At 33.4% G+C, this 13,885-nt stretch overlaps 1 protein-coding gene across 4 annotated transcripts in view; it reads left to right on the top strand.

Annotated features, from left to right (window-relative positions):
* Positions 1 to 13,885, top strand: part of LOC139089053 (transient receptor potential-gamma protein-like) — a 123,046-nt gene that overhangs the window by 24,077 nt on the left and 85,084 nt on the right. For all 4 annotated transcript variants that reach the window (XM_070638481.1, XM_070638480.1, XM_070638483.1 and 1 more), the window contains exon 3: positions 9,209 to 9,254. The gene's annotated coding sequence lies outside the window, so the exon portion shown is untranslated. The remainder of the gene's footprint in view (positions 1 to 9,208; positions 9,255 to 13,885) is intronic.

Consider the following 13,885-nt stretch of genomic DNA (forward strand, 5'->3'; position numbering starts at 1 on the left):
AAACTGCAGATAGAAATGTTATCAATCTAAGGGTTTGAATCTCTCTGTAAATTGCAGCTTAATATTTGACCTCTAAGAAAAGATTTGACAAGAACCCAGGAATGCACACAATATAGAAATTGTAAAAGGTCTTGCAAAAGTTCGTCGAAAGTCTGGCTTGAGGCCGGATTTCACCGAATCTAGTCCCAAACCACTCACAGAGAAATGCAGCCCTAGCACTGAATTTCAGAGGAAGATTCAAGGAGGTTTTGGGAGTCAAACAAGTCTCTTTAGCATTTTAAGCCTATTCTCTTCCATGTGCTCTCCAGCAACAACTCAATTCCAAAAACCCAATCATCCAATAAACATTACTTACCGACGATCCACCAACGTAATTGATTATAACTTCCTATTCAATTTGACTTGAAAGTTTTTTTCATTTTCTACGAAGGTGGATAGCAGATGCCATTATAAAGTACTCGGATTTTGAACTTCAATAACAACCTTCAAATGAAAATTCATTGGATATAATGAGATGAAAGTTAATGCCAATTTTGCTGATTCTGTTTTTCTCACAATACAATTGACTATGGTCGAATGGGTATTGAAGGTTAAGGTTAGACACAGTATGTCGGCTTCTTTCATGCTCTTTGGGATACGTTGCTTGATATTGCTAGGGTCAGGAATTATAGGAAATGGATCTTTTGTGTGGGATTCAGCATAAATGCTTAACTTTCATTTTTTAAACATTTCCATGGAAATAAATTAAAATAAAAACTTAATTTTCCAGACACAAATTGCCTCGAGTTTTTCCGAAAGATTTTTCTTAATTTTCGCTTCTAATTTATCTCATTCAATCTTTCATTCAGCTTCAGTAATTGCGAAACATGATGCCTTATTATGAATTATAATCCGACGAGTTTTTAAATGAAAGTTCATTCATTAATTTCTTAAGTTTCGGAAGGATTATTGAGTTTTTCAAAAATTAAGAAGAATTTTGAAGGTCAAATTGATTTTGTAGTTGAAGATTTGAAGGTAGAGTTCCCGGAAGTCGAAGTGGATGGGTGTCGGAATGGTGTAGTAGTTCGGTGCCTAATTATTGAAATATCGACTCATGTATTTTGCCCTTTTTCTAATCATTTGTAGTGGAAACGCGGCTCTCTGCCTTACTTTGAAGGCTATAGGCAGTAATGTCATCAAATAGGTAGTTCCGATCCCTGTAAAAATGACTGTAAAAATGGATCGAAACCGGTCGTCACGTTGACGTCAATACAACATGAAATCTTATTGTTAATACGATTATCGCACGGTGTGCTGTTCTAGAGGGCACGCTGAGCTCGCTTGGCATACTGACTCGATAGACATTAACCGCAAATTGCCCTAGTTCAGCTGTTGGACCAATTATTTCAATGATTTAAATAGCTAAAGTCTCGATTTTAGTAAATTCTCGAGACCCAGAACAGAAGCAGAGTCCGAATCCGAATAAGAGACCATGACATTAAACAGAGACACTAACCGATCACCGATGCCCAAGACTATAATGAAATTTCCACATCCATTTACTTCTAAGTAGCCTCATTTGAGTCTAAGTAGTTCTCAAAAAAAATCCATTAAACCTTCCATGAAGGCTCTCACGATCCAAAAACAAACAAAATTCCTTAATTTAAATAATACTCAAATAAGAAGAAAAATTCCAATTTCCCCATCAAGTGCTCTTTGTACACAGAAAATTAAATTTTCTCCTTCCCGCAGTGCAAGAATGAAAAATTGCATCACTTTTTTTGTGAGAAAAAGAAAAAAATTTATTCAGCATTGAATTTCCGTCTTTTTGTGCAATATTGTGTATGTGGATGCAAAGTGCACATCAAATATCAATTTAGTTCCGCTGATTGTTTTAAAATTCAATTTGTGGCAATCAAGGAAGAAAGCTTTGATGATTGAACCTTAAAAGCAAATATTGGCTGTTATATTGGTGTTCTGGTGTAGGAATGGATGTGGGAGATACAATGTTGTGTTGCTTATTCATGAATGAGATATATAGTAGGAAAAGGATGTTGGACGAAGAATTCGATCTGTGACAAAGAATAGCTATGTAAATATGGACAATAGAGCAGTATACGGCCCTTACCAACTTTGACGGTTAAGAGTCAACTCTATGTGGAAGCTTTACGGCCGCCACACAAAAATGGGCTCCTTTTTAGTGTTAATAACAGCAACCATGACGGATTCGAGCGACACATCATGACAATGGCATTGTGATTACATCCATTGTGTCATTTTAATGATTTTTCGTCCTGTAATGGTCTTGACGACTTCAAACGACCGTCATATGATAGTAAGTCTTCATGGCGTCATGATGGCACTTACAGGCATCACGATGTGTCGCTCTGGGGAGCCTTTTCATATGTTTCGCATAGCGTATGACAACTGGTATCTCGGGTTGTATCCTATATAAGACATTGTAGTCATCAATGTTGAAACAGAGGTAAAAATCAAAATTATAAGAATAAAGTCGAAACTTACAATTCATAGCATAAACCACAGCACAAAGAAAGTGAAAAAATAAACATTTGTAAGGTTCCAATGCATTTCTGCTCACAATTCACAAGCAAAATAATATTTTTGTTCCTACAAAATAGAAACTGTGTCCAGTTTAATTTCTAGGCCAACAAAACAAGATGCTGGAGTATCCAGTCACTATCAAGTCCATGAAATAATACTCAGTAGGATCCAAGTCCACAAAATAAGATCCAGTAGGATCCAAGTCACTTCCATTTACAAAAGGAATTAAATTTCCTTATTATGTTCCTTATACATTACATTCATTTCTTCCACACATAGCAGCACAATGAAAAAAGTAAAGCATTAAATATTGTACGGTTCTAATACATTTCCCCTTACACTTCACAAGCACAATAATCCATTCGTTCCTATATAAGAATGTTCGTAACCTCTGAAAAGTTGACTAAAAAGTTGGAAATAAAATACTTTATTTCGACTTGCTTAACTTGTCTGTCTTTTTGTTTGAACGTCATGGCCTACTGCTCCATACGTGTCGAACGATGACAATACAAAAACAATTTTTAACCAGATATTCACAAAAGGAATTGGATTTCCTCGTGAGTGTCTAATTAATTGAAAACATTGGAATTATATTGAAGTTGGTGGATGGGATTTGATGGAAGGGTAGGGAGGGATGGGATTCTTGACTATGGGGTAGGCATCATGATTAAGTGTAGAGCAAGCTAGTCAAAAGTAACTTTTATATCCATATTGTGACTCTGTGCTTCCTTACAATGCTTTATTCTCGAATATCACGATTCGATTATTAATCAGGTAGGGGTGACTCTGACTCTGGCATAGTGCCGACATGTTGTCAGTCTGGAGGCAAATATCCAGCATGGTCTGGAATTTAAACCGAATCCGAGATCATGTCAGAGTCACGCCAACCTGAATGCGAATTTTTGATCAACTAACCCGACTTGTTTTATTAGGGATCGATGCTTCGAGAATTTTAAGGATTTGAACACTGATTAGGAATCAATCTGAGTCAATTTTTCCATAAACCACGAATAAAAGACATTTGAATTTGGATTTTTGAGCATTTTTAATCGTTTTTTGCAGACTAATAAAAAATGTCAAGCATTTAAAAGCTTTAATCCTCTCAAAACTTTCATAATAAAACCCCAAACCTTATCCATTGACTTCATCTAAAACTGATGATTTATGACTCCCATCACTTTAATAATTTTTAATGAAAATTTCTCTCAATTTTAAGTGTCATTCTGTGTGATATTCAGCATAAAGGATCATTATTTGCATTAAAATCTTCTTCACATTTTAAGTCACTCATAAATTTTTATATTGAATTAAGGAGTTGTGCTTCAGATGGAAAGAGATTGCAATGACACTAAGTACATTTTATTCATTCAACTTTCATATTTATGCTCTACAGTAAAGCTACTCTTCTTAGTTTATGAAAGCACATATGATGGTAAAGTAGAGATGATAAGTAATTCTATAAATGCCTGAGTAAATAAATGTTGGTGAGATGGGGTAAAATAAATTGACAGAAGTTGTTCCGCAAAAATGGAAATTGAGGTTTTTTGCTGTGGATTGTTGGCATTTTTATTTCTTATAAATTCATGGAATTTTTTAAGAATTTTATATGTTAAGAATTGGCAATGATTCATACCAGGGGTGTGTTCAAGGAGGAGTTTTTAGGGGCAAAACTCTACCTGTTTTGGAAGAATTCTCCAATTTTCTAGGATTGTTCGCAAAAAAATCCCTAAACCCCACTTAATTTTGGCGATTCAGCCATCTTCCGCCGTCAACCCTTGCAACCGCCTCTCAAATGGCACCTGAAGCTAGATTTATAGCTTTTATTTTTCATCCGAAGCGTATGGTCACCGGCCACTGATAGGTAGATGTCAATAGTCACCTAATGGTCACTGAGCTAAGGCTGACTTTATGTTAGAATTTATCCAATCAGTGTCACGCTGGCCTGGAACTAGATTTACCATTTCTACTCCTTGTGTCTTCCGGGTCTGACTCGTCCCTATAAAATTAACTACATTAAGACATTTGAAGTCAACGCCCCATCCAAATTTGAACAAGATTTTCAATTTACTAGAATTTATTCCAGAAAAATTCACATTTTCTTACAATTATTTCATTAAAAAACGACTTGATAAGATAAGACAGTAAATAGCGTTAAAATCCATAAATCAGCATCTCCAAAAACCCTCTATTGAAAAATATCCTCTAAACAACAGCTCAACAATCGTAATCAGTTAAAGATGCAATAATCAAGAAGTTCAAGCAAGAATGAAAAAAGTGGAAGCGAAAAACAAAATTAAATGAATAAAATTGCCAATAAAAAAATGTTCATCCATTCTGTGCTTATATTTTGTAAATTTCCTGCATTCTCCATCCATAAGCAAAGAAGCATGTAGTGACAGCATTAGATTGCAACAGCATAATAAATCGAATAAATTACAGCAATATTCAGGACTTTATATGTGTAATGATGTTGACTATTGACAAAATCCCACAGTGAGATGAAGCATAAAGGACAGAGAAAGAATAAAAGAAGACTTAAGTACGACAAAAAATGCTGATGAAAGCAGCACACAAAATTATGTCGATTGAAATAAATTCCATTTTTTTTTTGTTCTCGTCACTTTTCTCTTCTGTCTCGGTCGCTTCAATCTCTGCGATGAAAAGCAATGAATTAAATTTGTGTCATGACACAACATAATGAATATTTTTAGACGTCCATAATCCTTAAAGGAGAGAATTGATAGACAAGAAGAGGAACTGAGGGAGGTTATAAAATGATTAAAATATAAAGCATTTATTGTTATGGACTGTGATCCTTAAAAGCTTCAGAAATTGGGATGAAATGGTGATGCTGAGAATTTTTGAAGGATTTTGAACAGGAATTGAATGAAAATTTGGGGCTGAATAGGAATTAAGGTTTTAACAAGTAAGGACACATGACGTATAAATAGCCGAAAATTCCGACTCAGTCTAACTTGACTTTGGCCTAATGCTGTTGAATTTTATTGAATTTGGAATGAACACGGAGTCAAGCTGGCATTGTTCCGGATTTATAGCCATTTCTAAGACGTGTGCTTTCCTGGTAAAAGGTTAATAACTAATTTCTCTTCAGCCTATTCCTGTCCTTCGTTTAATGGAGATATGCGCCTATAAATACGATCAGTGTTGTGATGGTCAATTTTGGCAACCGAGTAAATCGGCCAGTCGTTCATCGATTTTATCGGTCCCCTTTTTTATCTGCCATCGTTTTTGGCCGACCGATTAAGTCAGGCCGTTTCACAACTCTGAATACGAATGATCCGGACTCTTGGGTATTTTGCATTGAATTTGGAATACTTCGACAGCAAACCGCGATCCTACGTTAGTTACTCGCCTTGATATCCTTCGGGACTATGTCATCATGATGCATATGCTACACCAAGTTCTGGAAAATTTTTTGATGTAATTCTGGTTGTTGCTTGTCTTTAATGCAGTTTTTTATCAATTCGTGTCAATTTGAAGTTTGTGCTTCATTTTCTTTTCTTGGCAAGCCTGATGCTCTTCATCATACAGATTAAACACAACCATCATTAACTATATCCCTACAGTAGTAGCTACTTTTAAGTTTAAAGCAAGCCATCAATAACATCACATTATTTTTGCTCAAATCAGCTTTAAGTGCTGCAGCAATGAATTTAGTCCTTCTGCATCTTATTATGCTTTAAAATTTCCAAAACCCTTTAATTTAAATCTCCAAAATTGTCTAAAAGACCAGATTATCACATAAATCCTCATTACAGATTCTCTAATCAAAAACCTTAATCTTTCTCTAAAGAAGAGCTCTAGCAGGTCAAGTAAATTTAATATTTAACTCAACGAGATGAGATGCTCATTTCGTTCATCTAATTAAATTTCAGAATCCTCTTGATTTTATCACTTTTTACCTTTTTTTGCTCTCAATTAAAGAGCAGCACAAAAAAAAAAGCTTGAAAAATTCACAAAACATTTATCTTTTTTTTTGCAAATGAAAGCCTTAAAAATCCCTGACTCTTAACTTTATCCGTGCGTGTTAAAAAAAAAAGTATGAATATATCCTCTCAAAATCACCTCATATAAGGGTTACGTTTATGGACCGTAAAAAAATATTCATGAAGTAAAATGTTCATATTTACTGTAAAATATAAAAAGTAATTTTTCCGTAATAGTTTAACATTATGAAAGTCATTTTGGGCTTCCATTCGGAGCAAGATTATTGTGGGATATGTTGGAACTTGTTACGCAATTACAGACATGTTTAATAGGATTTTGTGCTTGTAGATTTGTAAAATAAAGTTTCGCAAAATGTTTAAAATTAGAATTTTTTCGAGCACGTTTGGGGTTATAAGGACAATTTGGTGCTGTATTGATGGACAGATTCATTAAAAATTCACAAAAAATATTTAAGTTCGTCCAGAAATGAAGGCTTGAAGCCTTAGATCAACAATACGGTAAATACCAAAACTGCAGTTCTCCATGGCCTCTATCAGTTGGCATCTAAAACTGACTCTTTTGCTGGTTGTTCTTTGCCAACTGCCAATTGCATGTCCGCGTATCTAAAATACTCGATATTAACTAACCCGATTACCACAAATCGGCTAATCAATCAAAAATCCCGTACCAGATCAGTGTGACTCTGACTTGATACCAAATTCGATTTTAAATTGGCAATTTCAGACCCACGCCATCCTATTGTCCGATTTGGAATCGATTAACCGTCTTGTACTATTCATGAATATATCACTATAATCACATTTTCATGTCCTATCTCATAAATCTCCACTTCCTCATCACCCAAAAATCTCATATTTTCATTTTTTTTTTGCGAAATAAATGGAATCAGCCACGCAAAAATAATCATCTCATTTTACTTCCTCCCGTTCATTTCACTCTCATTTTCATTTTATGTTGCATTATGATGCCTTCCTTATGTTTATGAGAAGATGAATTATGTGCTGATATGACAATAAATTTCAAGTTCCTTCAGTCATTCTAGTTGTTGTTGTTGTTGTTTTGTATGAGAAGTGAACTGAGTTAAGAAGAAGGAGATGATATTTTTGGTCTTACTTAATCATTCGTTTAGTGCCGTTTAGTGATAACTTCCGTGTAGTTAGAAGGGGATTTTTGGGTGGATGAGGATTGGAAGCATTTCGGTTCAACTTACTGTATATGGCTCTAGCTTTCGTATTGAAGCAAACTGGAGCTGAATTCGAGAGCGGATCAAGCTGTTGATCTATTCCTGAATCCAACGATTTCCAAAGCTCAAACCACTCATTTGAAAATGGTAGGATTTGAACCGACCAACCTAATTTTAGTTTAGTAGCTTGTCGACTATTCCACAGACCCACGGAGCTTCAGCCTCAGCATTCTAGGAGCCTTTACACCTACATTGTGAGACCAAATATCCTACAGATTGCTCCAGAGAGATATTTAGCAGCTTTTAACATGCATTCTACATAATAATCCACCTGGAAGTTCAAAATCAACTCTCATTCCTCATCCACAGTCTTCTTCCTCTTACCTATCTATCATTTCATTACCTTCCTTTTCATGACAACTTTTTTTTCCCGACTATATTAGTATCTGTACTTACATGCACATAATGTAAGTTCTTTACTATGAGATACTGAACCATATGTTACTTTATCATCACTCAGTGACTGACAATAGATGTTCATACAGCAAAAATTTTTATTAAGTAAAGGAAAATGAGAGAAAAGCTCATCCTGTCATTTACCATAAATCAGATAATAAAAGGGAAAATAAGGATGTAGTAAGAAAATTAATTGCATCGTACCGTAGAAAAATTGTGAAAAGCACTGTCGTTGCCAATTTTTATCGTGTCCATGCAGACACACACACATATGCATGGAAGATGAAAAAAATAATTGAATGGGCGCCTTTTGGATGAAAAAACAATGGAAGAAAAATAACAATATTGGTCATTTTTAGTCGTTAGATTGGGCTAGTGGAGGTGCTCGTTATGTATGGCAGGTAGATTCAAATGAGATTACGTGAATTTTGATAAAAGCTTCAAGAATTTTAATAGAAATTTCAAGAATTATGATAGAATTTCCAAGAATTTTAATAGAAATTCCAAGAATTTTGATAGAAATTCCAAGAATTTTGATAGAAATTCCAAGAATTTTGATAGAAATTCCAAGAATTTTGATAGGAATTCCAAGAATTTTGATAGAAATTCCAAGAATTTTGATAGAAATTCCAAGAATTTTGATAGAAATTCCAAGAATTTTGATAGAAATTCCAAGAATTTTGATAGAAATTCCAAGAATTTTGATAGAAATTCCAAGAATTCTGAGAGAAATTTCAGGAATTTCGTTCGAAATCTCGCTTGCCATGATGTGTGAACGGGTCCGTACCCTATGTAGTGCATCTTATGACCATATATGTAGGTACAGTCACATAAGGGATAGAGTTTGAGGATCCCAGAACAGTAATTGAGAGCCATTAATTCCCATACAAGTCATGGTCTCGTTTACTTATTATAATCGACTTCATGACCCTTCCCTGGGGATGTAGCAGGTTATGTAACAAGTGAACAGTCCCAATCCATAAAGTCTGACAATCTACATCCACTATATTATCCAACTAACATATTTTTATATATTCTCTTTCTCTTGTCCACTTTCAGTTCTGTGAATGGGAAGATAATGATGTTCATGATATATCCGATGTTGGTAAGTTAATATTTGGACATCGTACACGCGCTTTTGTCATACAATGCTGTGCTACTAAAAATAATATAAAGCTGGAAGAAACAAGAACAATAAATAAAAAAAGTCATCATGTGATGATTTTCAATGTCACCCTCCTGTTTTTCTACATTCCTGCCTGCACCATCCATGTGTGTACATTTCATAAAATTATGCAATTTTTGCCGATGTCATCAAAAAAAATATTTTTTTCACTTCTTTAAATGCTTCACATTTGAGCACTGTTCTTTGTCATTTTCTGTGCTGTTCATACACACACAAAAAATGTACACAGTTTTTGATGATTGTGGGGAAAAATGTGAAAATTCACTGTTCATGAGAATATTATGTTAAAGCACAAAAGCATCTACTTGTATTCAGGATGTAGATAGTGGAACAAAAATATTTTCATATTCTCCTTTATTGTAATTTTTTATATTTTTTTTTTTCTTATTTTCTTGTGAAATGTAAAGTTGAAACATGAGGATTTTTGTGTTAGATGATGCAAAAAATGTTTTTTGAGAAAATTATAGGGTGTGCATACTTTTGATAATATTCATAATATGGAAATTGTTTGAATATTTTTGAAATGTTAAGGAATTTTTTAAAATTTGAATAAATCAAGAAATCCAAATTAAAATTGGAAATTAAATCAAGTTTGAAATTTCAAAATCTAGTTTGAATTTAAGTTTTGAATTTAAACTTGAGTTTGAATTTTGAATTTAAATTTGAAATTTGAATTTAAGTTTGAAATTTGAATTTAGGTTTGAAATTTGAATTTAAGTTTGAAATTTAAATTTAAGTTTGAAATTTAAATTTAGGTTTGAAATTTGAATTATGTTTGAAATTTAAATTTAGTTTTTCAATTTTGATTTAAGTTTAAAATTTAAAATTTCAATATTTGAATTCGTTTATTACCTAAAGTGCACACCCCTTGACTTAAAAAGCTTCCACATACATCCAAGTAAAAACTTTTCTTTTTTTTGCAACATAATTTTCAAGAATAAAACAAGAAAAAGAATCTCACGAGCTTTAAGTCAAAAATTCCTTCACGTAATTCCATTGCAAATGCTTACACTTCTGAGAAAAAGAAGTTAAATAACTTTTAGCAAATTATGCACAACTTCAAAATAATTTAATATAATAGCTTCTTCATCTACACATGCTTACATAAATCCTCACATTTAAAATAAATTTAATTTTTTCATTAAATTAATGTTTCAAAAAAATGTTCAACTTGTGCATATCACATTTCCCAAAAAGAAATTATATATTGCTCCTCAGATGGTGATAAAGTCACCACACTTTAATGTTAGGAAATAAAATTAAAAAGACAGTTGCGAATGTGCTCGACGATATAAAAATGAAATACACACAGAAAATTCTTTTTCATTTCATTTAATTTCTACTTTTATTTCTGTTTGGTTTAATTTTTTTGTTGGATTAATTTCATCCATGAAATTTTGAAGGTTTGTGGGTTGATAAGGCTTAGACACTCATTTGAGTTCACAAGTTTTGGAAATTTTATGAAATCTTATTCAAATTTTCAGACGAAATTCCAAATTTTATTAAAAAATCTAAAAATTATGAACTTAAATGATTGTCAGGATTGACAAGGTTTGGTGGAAATTGAGATGGATTTAGGAGAAATTGGGAGAAAATTTCAGAAAAAGAAGTAAAATTTTGAACAAATTAAACAAGAATTTATGACAAATTCTTCAAATTTCATGAAATTTTGAATCAAATTCTTTAAAAATTTAAAATTTTGTTCAAAGTTCTTCAAAAATTTGCAGACATTTTGATTGAGTTTTGAATTTAAATCTTCAAAACTTCCTAAAATGAATTTTCTATCAAAATTAATAAAATTTTAAGATTTTGAATAAAATTTTAGAATTCTAAAATGAAGCTTTTGAGTTTTGAAGCAAAATTTCAGACTTTTAACTCAAAATTTGGTCAAAAATCTTCAAATTTGAAATTCAAAATTCTTAAAAATTCACTAATTTTCAAGAATTTTAAAAATATAATTTTAGACTTGTTAGGCTTGAATTTAGATTATAAATCAAAATTTGTTTAAATTCTTCAAAATTTGTTTAAAATTTATTCAAAATTTTGCAAAAAATTCAAAAATTTCTCAAATCAACTCAAAATCCATCTCAACTTTCCCCAAAAATAATCAACCCACATCCCCCAAACACCCCCAAAACACACAAACACACCCCCACACAAATCCATTAACCAAATCATTTATTCAATCTGTAATTTAAAATGTACATCAATATGTAATTCATTCTGTATGTGTTTAAATCTCTTCCAATCTCTTGTTAAGTTTTTTATGTTTCTTCCATCCTCTTCCTTAATTTTTATGTTCTAATTTTCTCATTCTATCTGTTAAAAGCTTTAGCTTCCTAAGCTGTTACTCATTTATAAAATATTACAGCAAAAGATTAAAAGAATTGAAAATTAATTCACAAGAAGACACAAATAAAAGGGAATAAATGAAGATGAGACTTGAGGCGATTTTTTTGGATGAAGTTCAGTGAGCTGAGTTTGTTCTTCATGATGATAAGCTTTTTGGGGGACGTTCACTAATGACGTAATGCGAGGAAATCGACTTTTTAACCCACCCGACACTCCATCGGTAACAAAATCTCTATTTCAATTGTTTGAGGCTTAACCACCCTTTAGTCACCCTAAGAGCCCTCCTTTGTTCCCCTTAAGAGCCCCTTTAAGAGCCCCTCTTAAGAGCCACCCTTAAGAGCCCCCCTTAAGAGCCACCCTTAAGAGCCCCCCTTAAGAGCCCCCCTTAAGAGCCCCCCTTAAGAGCCCCCCTTAAGAGCCCCCCTTAAGAGCCACCCCAAGAGTCCATCACCTCCTAAAAGCGTTACGTAACTCATAAACGACCCCCATTTTCTCATCATAGAAACAATTTTATTTCATTTTTCCATCTTCGTGAGATTTTCTCTGGAGCTTTACATACACACATAAACTACCAGTCTCTACGAGTAGCTTCACATGCACATTCAAAATGGAAAGTAAATGTTTTTGAATAGAAGAATAAGGAATGTGACCTAAATTGCTGGCGTGCTCTCATAAGCGAGTTTCAATTTCAATCTTTCTTCTGCTGTTTTTCACCCTCAATTCAGCTATTGGCAAAATTTTTAGAGACACGATCTTCTGTTTCCGTCTCAATAAATGAGAAATTTATTGAGTTTATCGATAAAAATTTTTGTTGTTGCTTTTTATTTTTTGTGCTTTTATATCAGTGATTTGAGCTTCAACAGATTTGCTGTATGGAAAGATGATATGGAAAGTCTGAGGGAAAATATTCATTTGTTTTTGGAATTGAAACAATAACAGAATGATTTGTTGTGATATAAATTTCCACAAGTTGGCATAACTTGATGTTTTTTGTATTTTTTTGTGAATCAACAAAAACCGAGAAATTTTGGGAAATTTGATTTAAAAGCTTGTTATTTGAGACAATTATTCCCTCTAGGGGATAAGCCCCTGTAATGAGTACGTCCATGAGAATATTGGTGTTTTTGATCATTTGGACGTTTTCCTACCCCCAACTCCGTACGCTGCATGGCCATGGGTATATCAATAAAACGTACCTAGCCACAATTTGTGTGTCGTGAATCACACAAACCAAATTGGTGTGACTAGAAACAGCGAAAAAGCACCCGAATCCGGCTAGACTTTCCCTGGAATTGAGCCCGGGTCGTTAGAACGGCAATCCCATGCTCTTACCACTAAGAGCGAACCTCTACCGTAGAATTTCCAAAAACAGGAATATTCCCCGAAATCTCACGGGAACGGGAATTCTAGAAGCCTTGCATCTATGTCGTCGATTTGACGGTGAGATTGCCCAGAAGGCCACACTAGTAATGACTAATTGCAAAATAATGACTCAATTTTATGGCAAAATCAAAAATTCCCCCCAATCTTGCTGTTTGAATTGTCACAATAATGTCCAAAATATTACATAATTTTATCTAAAAATAAAATCAAATCCCGATAAATCATTCAAAATATTTTCACAAGAATAATCTCCTTAAAGGATTTCATCTAATATTGTTAGGCAATAATCACAAATGAAAACATTTCTGTAATGCGATTATCTTTTTACAAAAAATAAATAAATATCTCAAGAAGCATTTATATTTCTGTAAAATTGAGAATTTCAGACACGAGACCACAAAAATGTCGAAACGTGCCAAAACATTATCACACCTTCGAGGAAAAGTTATGGATTACAATATTATAAGATTGTGCTGCCTTGATGTCTGTTAGGAGACTCTTATGGTTGAAAATAGTAGCTGGTGTGTAGGGTGGCTATTTGTTGTGGGGTTGAGATTGATGTACTGAGTTTTAGGAGCGTAGGAAGGCTTCTTGGTACCAAAGCTCTTATCATTCTCTTCCCAAGTCGTGTCTTTAAAATGCTTCGTGTTTCTTATCATTTATGTCACTGAACAGGAGAGCTTAAGACATCAACTGTCTAGAAAAATGTATATACAGTCATGTATCCCCTAAAAATGCCAGTTACAACTTTCCAAAGAAACTTTACCCACACAAACTCCACTCAAAAGCCTCAAAAACTACAACATAACCTCAAA

This window comes from Chironomus tepperi, unplaced genomic scaffold, assembly GCF_022539635.2.
Source record: "Chironomus tepperi strain 1889 unplaced genomic scaffold, CSIRO-AGI_Ctep_v1 contig_174, whole genome shotgun sequence".
NCBI lineage: Eukaryota > Metazoa > Arthropoda > Insecta > Diptera > Chironomidae > Chironomus > Chironomus tepperi.